The sequence below is a fragment of the Saimiri boliviensis genome, chromosome 12 (assembly GCF_048565385.1).
Source record: "Saimiri boliviensis isolate mSaiBol1 chromosome 12, mSaiBol1.pri, whole genome shotgun sequence".
NCBI classification, from domain to species: domain Eukaryota; kingdom Metazoa; phylum Chordata; class Mammalia; order Primates; family Cebidae; genus Saimiri; species Saimiri boliviensis.
Genome location: NC_133460.1, coordinates 75,053,287 through 75,066,311, shown reverse-complemented (window position 1 = coordinate 75,066,311; position 13,025 = coordinate 75,053,287).

The window sequence follows — 13,025 nt, the reverse complement described above, 5'->3', positions numbered from 1 at the left end:
ACACGAAAGGACAGATTATGATTCCACTTACATGAGTGTCTAGAATAGGCAAATTTGTAGAGGCAGAAAGTATACTATAGGGTACCAGGGGCTGAGAGGAGAAGGCAGTGGAGAGTTACAGTTTAATAAATGGAGTCTCTGAAATCTTTCTGGAACTTGATATGAGTGATATTTACAGAATTTTGCGAATGTATTTAATGCCACCAAATTGTGCTCTTAAAATGGTTAAAATGATAAATTTTGTTATGTATATTTTACCACAATTAAAAAATATATAGTACTAGAACTCACTATTCTCACCCCCAACTCCTATCCTGCCCCTCCACTCACATACAAACCATAATTCTATCAACCTTTGCTGCATCCAATCCAAGGGCCACTGAAAGCACCCTAAAAACCCCTTAAACTCCCTGTCATGGGAAGTCCTGGAATATCCCCTGAGAGCAGGCATGTCCCTGGCAGGGAATCCTGTGATACTTCCCAGATAATGGTTTCAGGAGGACACCAGTAGGTTCAGCAATTGTAAACAAGTTGTTTTGAATCAATGGCTTCAATTGTGTAACTGTTTGAATTAAATGAGTTTAATTCGGTTATAAAATAATCAGTATATAAGTGTATGCACCAGATACAATTCGCATTTTTGAAGCACTTGAACATTACTGATTTAAAAAGTGGGAATTTCAAACCACGGGACTGCTTCCTTCTGTACACCTCTCAAACCTCTCCAACTACATCTCCAGAAAAATTTTAACCAAAGGAAAAGTTTTCTATCAATAAACAAAGCCTCCATTGGGGAGCTACTTTGGCCTGAGCAAAACAACCCTTTAGTCATATCTGGAAGGACAATTCATGAGTGCCTGGATGTAAAGGAAAATGTTCTGCTACTATCCAATCCTACAGCAGTTAGAGACCCACTCTATCCTTCAGTCCAGTGGTTGCCATAGCACACCCCTGCCGCAGCTGGAACCACTTTATTCTCTCTAACATCGCTGTATTAGTTTGTTCTCAAATGGCTATAAGTAACTACTGGAGACAGGGTAATTTATTAAGAAAAGAGGTTTAATTGACTCAAAGTTATGCAGGCTTAACAGTAGCATGACTGAGGCTTTAGGAAACTTACAATCACAGCTGAAGGTGAAGGGGAAGCACATCTTAGGGGAGAGAGGGAGAGAGGGAGAGAGGGAGAGAGGGAGGGAGAGAGGGAGAGGGAGAGGGAGAGGGAGAGGGAGAGGGAGAGGGAGAGGGAGGGGGAGAGGGAGAGGGAGAGGGAGAGAGAGAGAGAGAGAGAGAGAGAGAGAGAGAGAGAGAGAGAGAGAAACTGCCACACACTTTTAAACCACCATATCTGCTGAGAAACCATTCATGATCAGAAGAACAGCAAGGGGGAAATCCACCCTCATGATCCAATCATCTCCAAGTAGGGCTCTTCCCCAGTTATATATGAAGTTTGGTCAGGGATCAAATCTAAGCCATATCAATCCCCATTTCTCCTTCCCTCCTGGGGTTAGGAGGCAGAATAGAAATCCAGAAATGGTGACAAGAAAGTATATAAAAGTCCAATTGAAGTACTGACTACTGTGCTTTCCTTTGCCATGAAAAAAAGTGATGTTCTAGTCAGACACCAGGTAGATAAGAACCTAGTGATTCACTCCAAGTTATACAAACATCCTTGAGCAAATTAAAGTATTTGCCACCCAGGCAATAACTCTGTTTTCTACTCTCACAATGGTAGTTGAACTGGGAGCAACCCTTCAGCACCTGCACCACCACACTTTGCGGCATTCTTACTTGGTGTCATTGTACCTATAATCAGTAACAACTCCAGCACTGGAGTTAGATGACTCCAAATCAACAAGTATTAAAACCATTAGCCCATGTAGTCTAATTCTTTCATTTTCCAATAAAGAAACTAAAACCAATAAAAAACTGAAAACTTCTGTCTGGGTCTCATTTCTTATCTGCAGTAGAGAAGAAAAGTCCCTGCTCTTCGTTTGGTGGCCTTTCTCCAAGAATGTGCTTCTGCCATGGACACAGTAGAAGCCTCAGCCTTCTTCATAGTATCCATGGCTTCAGTGGATTTATTTTATTTGAACAAAGGCTCCTAGTAGAGGGAAAATGTGTTTGTCTCTCTTGGAGCTGTTTACTTTGCTCACGACAGTGGCCTCCACTTGAATGATTCAAAGCATGACAGCCATTACACACTTGAAACTCTCAAAATATCATTGGGCCTATGAGGTATTGGATTTTTCTTAAAACTAGTAAAATGCAAATTTTTTAAAAAATGATATCTTTCTATACCTTGTGTCTGAGATTTGAGAAATACTACCATAAGAAAATCCAAATTACAGGGTTCAGTTTCTTAATACCAAAATTTGGCTAATGAGAAAGATCTGATTTCCTAGTTTGTTTTGGAAAACTAGTAAAATATGGTCATAATTGAGTTTGTGGCCTTGACATCATGGAACTTACCAGATCGCTATGATTTTTTTTTCTCATACCAATAGACAGTCTTCTCTACAGAACTGCATGTTACAAAGAAACAAAACACTAGATTAAAGTACAGAGTACAGACTTAACCTTCACTACCTCTGTGCCTTTAGAAAAAACATGAGCTTTTCTGTATCTTGGTTTTCTCATCTCTGAATTTTTTATACCAATTCCTATCCCAGCATACTACCTCATAACAGATGCCATCTAAATCAACCGAGATCAACTAATTTATCAAAAATACTTTACTGACAATAAGATACTATACACATTTAAGAAAATATATCTCTTAATCACCTTCTCCCATCAGGAAGGTCAAGAAAACTATTCAGGCTGGTCATAAAGAGTTCTGGCTCTGTGGTGAATTTGGTTTATTGGGTGAAGAATCAAAAGGAAATGCAGTGTTTTTACTAATTAAATCACCCAGTTAATAAGTATTTATGGAAGGTGGGTGTGAACTGAGGTTGGTGGTTTTAACCAGAATAACAGCAAAGGAGCAGAGATGGGTAATGGAAAGTAATATTGTAGATTATGTAGTGGGGTTACTTCAGAAAAAGGATTGAGAAAAGCAACTGAAGGAGGAAAAAGGGGAAAACACATAATATCAGCTAGTGAAGTAATAGGAAAACTAGGAGAACCAGGATAAACAGATGAATATCTCCTTCTGCAGATTCCCTCCTCTTTGTCACTTCTTAGTCTATCAATGATAGCAAGTGATTCAATTAGTAAATATTTATTAAGACATACCTGCTCTATACCCAGTTCTGTTCTAGGCATTGGGGAAATCAGTAAATTAAACAGACAAAATACTTAACCTCATGGAGCTTGCATTTTAGTAGCCAGCAGGGTGAGGATGATAAAAATGGGCAATAAACACATAGAAAATTAGAAATAGAATGGTAATTTTAGAGAACAGCAGAGCTATAAAATAGGGCAATAAGAGAGAAAATAGAATGTGGCAGAAAGGATCCTAAATTAGCTAGAGTGGGTCAAAGAAGGACTCTCCAAGGACAGGAGCTCACTACTCTTATTTCCAAATGATAAAAATCCATATCAAATAACTTTAAGACACACAGACTTTATTGACCCAAGGAGGTGGATAGGACACTAAGATAGCCTCATGATAAAATGAGTAACTGCAGAGTTCAGAGCCTTAGGGCCTCAGAGATGGGAAATCAAAGCAAGAAAGCACAATCTTCTTTTCTGCTTCTCATCCCCTTTAGTATCAACAGCCTCAGATTCACATCCTCCCATTTAGGCAAACCCAGCAGAAAAGAGAGTGTCTTTTTTTCCAGAGTTTTCTCAACCCTAGCAAATAATTTTGGTCAGGCAAGGGTTACAAGGTCATCCCTATGGTTGGGATAGTGGTGGTGGGAGGAGGCGGGGAAATGAGGGAAATGAAAGGAAGGAGCGTGTTGCCATGGAAGAGGATAGATAAACCCTGTGGACAACACAAATCTACCATAGTTTACTACATTCCGCCCCTTGACTTCCCAACACACTCAAGGTACCCTTCCCTCCTGACATTGAACTTAAAAATGCACACCTACCAAAATGCCAGTATCCCATTTACAACAGAAAACACATCTACCCTTTCCGAAGAGATAACACAAAACACATTATTTGCTATATCTAACCCCAAGACTTTCTTCTCATAGTTTTGTCAAATAATAAATTTAACCAGCCCTACATGACCAATATAAAATTATGGAGAAGTATACAATGTCTGCAATAGCAACTCCCATTTGGAAAGCACAGCAAAAAGAAGCAATGCCAGCCACGTCTGGTCCACAGCATACACAGCATATTGTTGAACCAGAATATTAAGGACTTATGTCTCTGGTCAGAGCACAAGCCCTTGATGAGCTTCTCTACCTGTCCCTGGCTACCTGACCACAACCAATGGCCTTCTTGGATAAGTCTCAGGCAGAATTATGACTTCTCGGTGTTACAATGCTTTATCTACATTCTGTTGGTACAAGTATAGCTGTGGTAAGGACCTTAAGGAGTTGAGTAATTATGCGACATTCTTTGCCAGGACTGGGGTGTTTTTATCAATATCATTTCTTTAAAATCTCAGTTGGGTGCTGATCTGTTCAATTCTTGTACCCTCCACTACTTAGTCACCAACATCAGAAATGTTATCAAAACACGACCCTTAAATCTGGCCTCGGTGTCAATGTCTATATTTATCAGGACTCTTCAAGGTTTAAAAGTTAGAACCCACTTAAACATGGAATCTAAGAATGTGGTTGCCTTTCCCCTTGACTTCAGCAGATTCTCCCTGTCTCCCTAGAGATGAATGCACTTTAATTACTGCATTAGCCAGATCTTACTCGGTTGCAAGAAATAGTCATCAAACTCACATTGACATTAGGAAAAAATATTTTAATGGCTTCCTAACTGGAATGCATACTGGAAAAGACTGTGACAGCAATGAAAGAGGTATAAGAATCAGGACTTTAGCACTCTTTCTACTTGATCTAGTTGGCTTTATCTGTAGACTCTTGCAGATGGCCATCAGTGGCCCCAGATCCAAATCCCCCAGCTTGGTAACCTCATAAGAAAAGAGAGGGCCTTCTTCTAAAATTGATTCTGGGGAAGAGTCATTATTGACCAGGCCTACATCCTCTTCCCAGCTCTCTGGTAGATATGAGGAAGTATCGGAGAGGAGGAACAGTGTAAGAAAAGCAGAGGAAAGATTAAGGCAAAGGCAGACAAATACTATTGCCAACCTTGGCCACTGTACTCACAAAATCATCATTCAAATTAACACTATACACCAGAAATGATATTGTTGTGTTTGACAATTAGAGAGAAATAGATATTGCTGCTACTTTAGGTGAGTCCTTCAGGGTTTCAATGGGACATTAAGGAAGAAACCAAAGCCTGAGGCCCCATCACAATTTCCAACCTTTTATTTGTTTGTTTAATTATTCTTTTGTTTGGCAAATATTTATTAAATACTACCAGTCCATGGATTCAGTTCACTGTTAGCTGAGCATCAATAAGCAAATAGACATGGTCTCCACCTTCATAAATAGGAAGTAATGAATTATATAATCCCACAAAGTGAAATAAGAGATACAATAAGTCATGTATCTGATTCTACAAGAGGACATAATAGGGATACCTAACCTATTCTAGGGGTAAAATTAGAGAGGAAGTGATCAGGGAAGTCTTCTTGGGAGAAATAATATTTAAACTGGTAACTCTTAGGATGAGTCCAGAGTGAGGTGCAGTCAGAATATGCAAAGGCCCAGAGACAATAAGATCATGGCATATGTGGAAAAATGGAAGAAGTTAAAGAGAGCCAGTCTTTCCATTTTTGTTTAATAGCATTAGCGTCACCTACTTTCTTCTGAGAAGGGCAAAACACTCTAGGATATCTCTTTCCACTTGTGTCTACTGCATTTCCTTCCAGGCCCCTTTTTTATTATCTCTAAAGTAAGAAGTGGCACAATGAGAAAATATTACACTTTAGGAGTCAGTGGAAGTAACTAAACAGTGGAAATTCCATCCACCTCCAACTATAAATTTAAGTAACATTGTATCTGCCTTTAAGTGTCATTGCTCCTCCCACCCCATGAAATGGCCTTTCAGTCTGAGAACAACAGATTGGCAGCAACAGCTGGCATTTTCCTTAAAAATAGTTGGCTTTGCCTCAAATATAACTTTCCCTGAAGCAGCTTGATGCTCATCAGAGCAGTTGACCTGCATTATAATTATGTCCTCTCTTACATCTCCTTGATAGATTATGAGATGAGCTGTTACTAAGCTCTGTCCAAGTCATTGGAGCTATGCATAAAAAATAAATAATTGTGCATGACTAAAATGAATGATCTATTATCAGATTCATTTGCATAATTAAGCTTGCTCCAAAAAATTGGCAGAGCACAAACCGGCAAAGTGGCATTGCATAATATCGACCACAAAGCCTCAGAATGTGATTCTAGCAAAACACAATGAAGTCAGGACTCTGTGTGTGCAGATTACATAAATGAATCAGCTCAGTGGTGGAAGAATAAACTACATGCTTAGAGTTTTTTGTAACTTCTTCTTTTTGTATAGAATAATATGACTTTTGACCAAGAATGAGGCCTTGGGAGAGAGGTGGCTTACACCAACAGCAAGAAGCCAGGGTGGTTGTCAGAATATCCCAGACCTGGGCTCAGCTGCATCTTGTATGTGTTTTCTGGTCTCTGGCCAGACACATAATCATGCTTTGTTTCTATTTCGTTTTTAAAATGGTACGTAACAGTAGTTTACCCACCTAATGAATTGTAAAAAGCACAGAGAAAGAAAATTTCCTACTGTGGGAAGACAAGCAGCCTGCAGATGCCCGCATCTCCACCCTGGAGTCAGTAGTGGGCACAGGTTTGCTGTCTGTTCTATAGGAATTGATTTTGAACTGGACGAGTTACCCTTCTGACCTGCCCCTCTGCTAGTTTCTCATATCAGAAAGAAGCATCAGAGCCAGCAGCAAGCAGAAGCCTGGGGTTCTAGTCCAGTGCTTCCTATAAAAGATCTCCCAAGAGGAAGATACGGTCGAGAAAGGGAAGCCAGACATCAGAGTGTCACAGTATTGAAGGGAAAACCATCAGCAAAAAGAAAACCTGAGATTTCTGTATTTTCATTTTAACTTAAGCCTTTCTGCAACCCCCACAGGAAAATGCAGGCAACAGGCCAAGATTTATATTACCACTGATCCTGTTTGATTTTAAGAGGAGAAATTGTACTCAGATATAAGTGTGATCTATCTGTAACATCTGTCACCTGTTGGTTACAAGAGCTAACTTAGTTTCCTTCTTCTGTGTCATGCTTCTACTGAAGCTGCCTTCTAGGTCAAAGAACATAACCTTTTCGAATATGAAGATTACTTTTCTATCAAGGATGTATAATATTCACATGCTACTAATTTATGTTACCAATTTAAATGGTGCCATTTTATTTATTATTGTCACCAGGAGGCCTCAAATTAGTGAAAACAGCTTCATGTGAGTTCATCTTCAAAAGCTTCTTTCCTTCAAGTGCTAATCAAATTCAGTTATCCAAAGCAAATTGCTGTCTTCTGGTGGAAATGTATCTCCTTCAGCAGAGTAAGTGTTGGGGACATTGTGGTAGACCTCAGGGAAGAAGAAGAACTGAGAGAAAAGAGGATGATGAAGACAGGGAGCATAGGGTCTGGTCTGGCCATGCAGACCCTGGTGGGGAAAGGCAAGATGGGGAGAGCCCTTACTATGGGTCGGGATCTCAGTGCTGCACTCTGAGTCCTTCAGAGTAAGTCCATGTCTCATTCAGAGTGAGACGGTGTCTCAAGAGGTTCTGTGTCAGCCCCCAAACACAAACAGAAATTTTTAAAAGGTGACAAGTGAGAAATAGCTGAAGAATTAGAAACAGAACAGTATGAAAAAAAGTAAAGGTGAATATGAGAAAAAACGGGAACAAAGAAAAATCACTGGTTATCTCTGCCGTACCTTCTTCACCAGCGATGAGAACGAGCAGAAAAGGAATATGAGAAACTTTTGGCAGAGAAGGATAGGAGAAGGGCACCATTATATAAAAATTTGCTGTAATGATCTAAATAAAAAGGAATACAAAATACTTCCTGGCAAGATACTACACAGTGGTAATGCCGATTATTGATTTCACTGGGATTGACTCAAGAGACCTGTTTGATTCAATTCAAATCTCGAAAATAAGTCATTCAATGTGAGCCACAGAGCATCAGAAAAATTGGATTTTGAAGAGAGAATTAAAAGAAATAGAACGAAACAATGTGAGACCACACTTTGAAAGCTAAGGTTAAAAACATGTTTTTTTCTCTCTGGGGAGCAAACAATCCCTGTAGGAGGCATTGTGACTATTTTCAAAGGCATGATGTTGAACTGGCAGTCTCAGTAAAAGGGTTGGCTGGCTGGAAAGCTAAACTTGGAAATGAAAAACTGAAAGGAAACAATGAGAAATATTTACATGATGCTTTCCACTTAGGGGTCCAAGATTAAAGCTGATATTAAGGACAGTAAATATGTGCTAGAGACAGGTCTTAAAGACAACCAGAGAGCTATGTAGGGACAGAGAAAATGTTTCTGGTGTAAAAAGTATGTTTGCAGAAAATCGCTTACTCTTTTGACACTAATAGATATGACTGTTGAGCCATTTACTCTTTCTCGTTGGTGATCTGTTGACTGCACCTGGTCCTTCATTTTATCAGTGCATTTTCACACTGCTGATAAAGACATACCCAAGACTGGGCAATTTACAGAAGAAAGAGATTTATTGGCCTTACAGTTCCACATGACTGGGGAGGTCTCACAATCGTGGCAGAAGATAAAAAGCACATCTCATATAGCGGCAGACCAGAGAAGAGCTTATACAGGGAAACTCCCGTTTTTAAAACCATCAGACCTCCTGAGACTTATTCACTCTCAAAAGAACAGCACAGGAAAGACATGCCCCCATAATTCAATCACCTACTGCTGGGTTCCTCCCACAACACTCGGAAATTGTGGGAGTTACAATTCAAGGTGATATTCGTGTGGGGTCATAGTCAAACCATATTATTCATCATGTTCACTGAAGACCTTGAATTGTGGCTCATGATCTTTCTATTCACTTCATGACTGACTACCACCACCCTGGACAACTTCAATTCCCTCCAGACACATGCAAGGTAGACAACTGTCATTCTCAATTCTGGTGACTTTTACCTCCATTTCTATTTTGTTGCACAGACCCGTGTCCACATTATGTCTTTTACCATCCCCAGAACTTTCTACCTGTGAAATTTCAATCATGCCTTCATTCATTTCACAAATACCTATGGAATAACTACTTTGTGGCAACCACTATGCCAGTCACTGTAAATGCAGTTATAGTTAAAACAGACAATAATCTCCTCCTTAATAGTGCTTATAAACTATTGAAGGAGACAGAAGCACTAGCAGGCAATTACAGTAGCATGTCATAAGTGCTTTGCTGGCATACACTGGTCAGCCTGCAAGAAGAGCATCTAATTTGGATATAGGTTGTCATGTGAGCCTTTTTGGTACAAGTGATGTCTAAGCTTAGGCTTTAAGAATGAGTAACCCAGGGAAATGTGGGTGATGTATGGGAAAGGAACTGTGCCCCAGAGAAAGGAAATAGCTACAAATGTTTAGAGGTCAAAGGAAGTATGGCACACTTAGAGATCTGAAAGTTGTTCAGAATGGCCAGAATTGGTAACAAATTGACTCCCTATGCTGTTGAGGGAGAGGAGACACAAAAAGGATGCCCAGGCTTTGGCTTGCACAGGTGAGCATTGGTGTCATGTACTGATAATGTCAGGGGAAAAGCAAAACTGGAGGGAAAAAATGAGTTTAATTTAAGATGTGTTGAGTTCTATCAGAGAGATATCTTTGTGGAGATGTTGAATCCTCCCTCAACATCATGGCCCACCTCCACTCTGAAGTACACAAGAATACACAAGTACTTTGTTACCTGTGTGAGTCCTCTCTCCCTCTGACACGCAACTTAAGGGGCACCATTTTAGTGATGACCACTGCCCATCCATGCTAAATCCTGCCATCCCATGGTTACCTCTATTGTGTCATCCTCCTGGAGTTTCCTCCTTCCTTGTACATCTCCCCCTCTGGCCTATAAATTCCCTTAGAAATAGGAAGTATGTTTTATCTTTTTAAAACAATAACTTCAACAAATGTACAATTTATTTTTTATCATTTATATTTTATTTTTCAGCCCTTATTCAGCCCAGAATTTCTAAACCCATGATACAGTGCATTTCTTTCTTATTCTAAATGTTCTCTCTTAATACAATAAATACTAAATCATAGCACAGCATGTTAGTAGCATCACTTAAAAGACTGTTATGGCACATCTTTTGCCCATTGTTTGCATCTCCATGTTCAACAAATGCCAAGTACGTGTATATTTAAGTTTAATAAATTGTTATTTACATGAATAGACAAAACAAAGTGAATAATTTATCATTTTAATAGCTCTGTAGAAAGGAATTGTCTTTGGGTAGAAAAAGCGAACTTGTAAATTTACAATTTGGAAGGCTGCATTACAGCAAAGAATAGGTTAAACTGCTGCCCATATGAAGCAAATAGGTTTGGTCCTTCAGGACAGAAGGGAGGTATAGAATAAGGGGAAAGGGGAGACAGGAAATTGAGCCATTTAGTGGAAGAATCGTGGCCAGTGAAAAAATCCTGCAGGTGGAATGATTGGATATATGTATGAAAAAATAGAACCTACTATATGATTTAGCTGATTGCATTGATGAGGTATGCAATATCTTTGGTTCCCAACCCTCTGTAGGTCTCACTATTTGCAAATGCAATATGTGGGCAGTTGTTGTGCAAACCCTTCCTTTTCCGGATTAAATTAAAGAGCAAAGAGAAAGAATGCCATGGGAAACGTGTGAGGGAAGTAAGGAATTCACTGAAAACAATTCTTATTGTTGAATTCATATTTCTGAGACCAAAGGAAAGTGAGCCCAGAGGCATTCACCAAGAATTGAGTGTCTACAAGATGTGGATAAGCAGTTGAAATAATGATGGTTATTATGACTGGACCACAGAGTATCGAGATAATTGGTTAAGCATTATTCTTTGTGTGTCTTTGAGGGAGTTCCTGGATGAGAGTGACACTGGAGTAGGCAGACTGAATAAAGCAGATGCTCTCCCTAATATGATGAGCCTCTCCCAATCCATTGATGGTGTGAATAGAGCAAATGGGCTGAGAGAGAGTATTAAACTTGCCTTGAAGACATTGTTCTTCTCCTGCTTTTGAACTTGAACTTGGGCTGAAACTTACACCATTTGCTTTTGTAGTTTTCAGACCTTTGGACACAGATGGAATTACACCATCAGCTCTTCTGAGTTTCTAGCTTACTGACTGAATATCTTGGCCTTCACAGATACCAAAATTATGTGAACAAATTTTATATAATTCTGTATAATAATCTTTCTCTCTCTTCTCCTCTGTATACATACGTAGGTATAATAGAGATTTATTTATTTACATATAAATATATAGTTATATAAAATCTTTTAAAATTATTTTATTTTACTCTATTTTTTGTGCGGGAACAGTTGGTTTTGGTTATACGGTTAAGTTCTTTAGCAATAGTTTCTGAGATTTTGGTGCACCCATCACCCAAGCAGTGTACACCATGTCCAATGTGTAGTCTTTTATTCTTCATCACCCTCCCATCCTTACCTCTGAGTCCCCAGAGTCCATTATATCAATCTTATGCCTTTGCATCCTCATAGCTTAGCTCCCACTTATAAGTGAGAACATGTAACAATTTCAATTCTTGAGTTACTTCAGGTAGAATAATGGTCTCAACTCCATCCAGGTTGCTGTGAATACCATTATTTCATTCCTTTTTATGGCTGAGTAGTGTTCCATGGTGTATATATACTACATATTCTTTATCCAGTTGTTGGTTGATGGGCATTTAGGCTGGGTCCATATTTTTGCAGTTGCAAATTGTGCTGCTATAAACATGTGTGCAAGTGTCTTTTCCATAGTTACATAAAAATTAACATGTAAATATATAAAAATATAGGTATACCTCCTATTGTTTCTGTTTCTTTGGAAAACACAGACTAAAATATTCTTTTCCTTTTTAATCTCTATGTCTACAAAGTCACACTCATACAAATTTATCAAGAACTCGCCATAGTTAGGGAAGGCTGGCCAAAGCATTGGAATGAGTCAGGATCTTATTCTCTCAGCCCAAGTGTATGCAGAGAAGATACATGGGCTAATAAGAAGGCAGTAAGATAAGACTCCAGGAAAAGTTAGAGGAATATAAAGAAGAAAGTTTATTTCTGAAGAAGAAAACTTTATAATTTTTAAGGAAAAGAAGAAGAATCTGGAGATAAGTAAGAGCCATCATGAGAAAAACAGTAGAGAAAAAATTGTTCTTACAGAAGAAAAAAGACAAAAAATGCTTACATTCTTATCAATACATTAAGCTTTGTCAAAAACCTGCAGCAATAATGGAATAAGGGAGAAAAGATGCAGAAGAATTAATGTAGAGAGAGGTCAAAGCCAAGGAGAGCAGCAAACCTATTGTAGGTGGATATCTAAGTCCAAAATAATCTTAAACATTTGGGTCTAAGAGACGGCCAGAAACATAAAGAGGGACAAAGAGAAAAGAGGGCTCAGAGGAATATGTGACAGAAAAGAAAAATGACCTGAACTTGGGACAGCGTAATTCAAAATGGGAACACGCAACACAAATGGCAAAGGAACTCAAGGGGCACAATATGTTAGCCTTGGGCCATGAGAGAAGGAAATACTGATGTAATTTTTGTGAGAGAAACAAGGTGAGACATGAAGAGGGGAATTTACTGCTCCTGAAGTATCGTATTGGAGTCTCTTCACTTTGGTAACAATGGGTTAGCCTCAGTTCTCCTAATGGTAAAAGAAAGCAATTTATCCTGGCTTAAGAAAGGGAAAAAGACTCTATTAGGAAGAATCTGGGTAACAAATTGAGCTCAAGGATAGCCAGACTGAGGATGCAT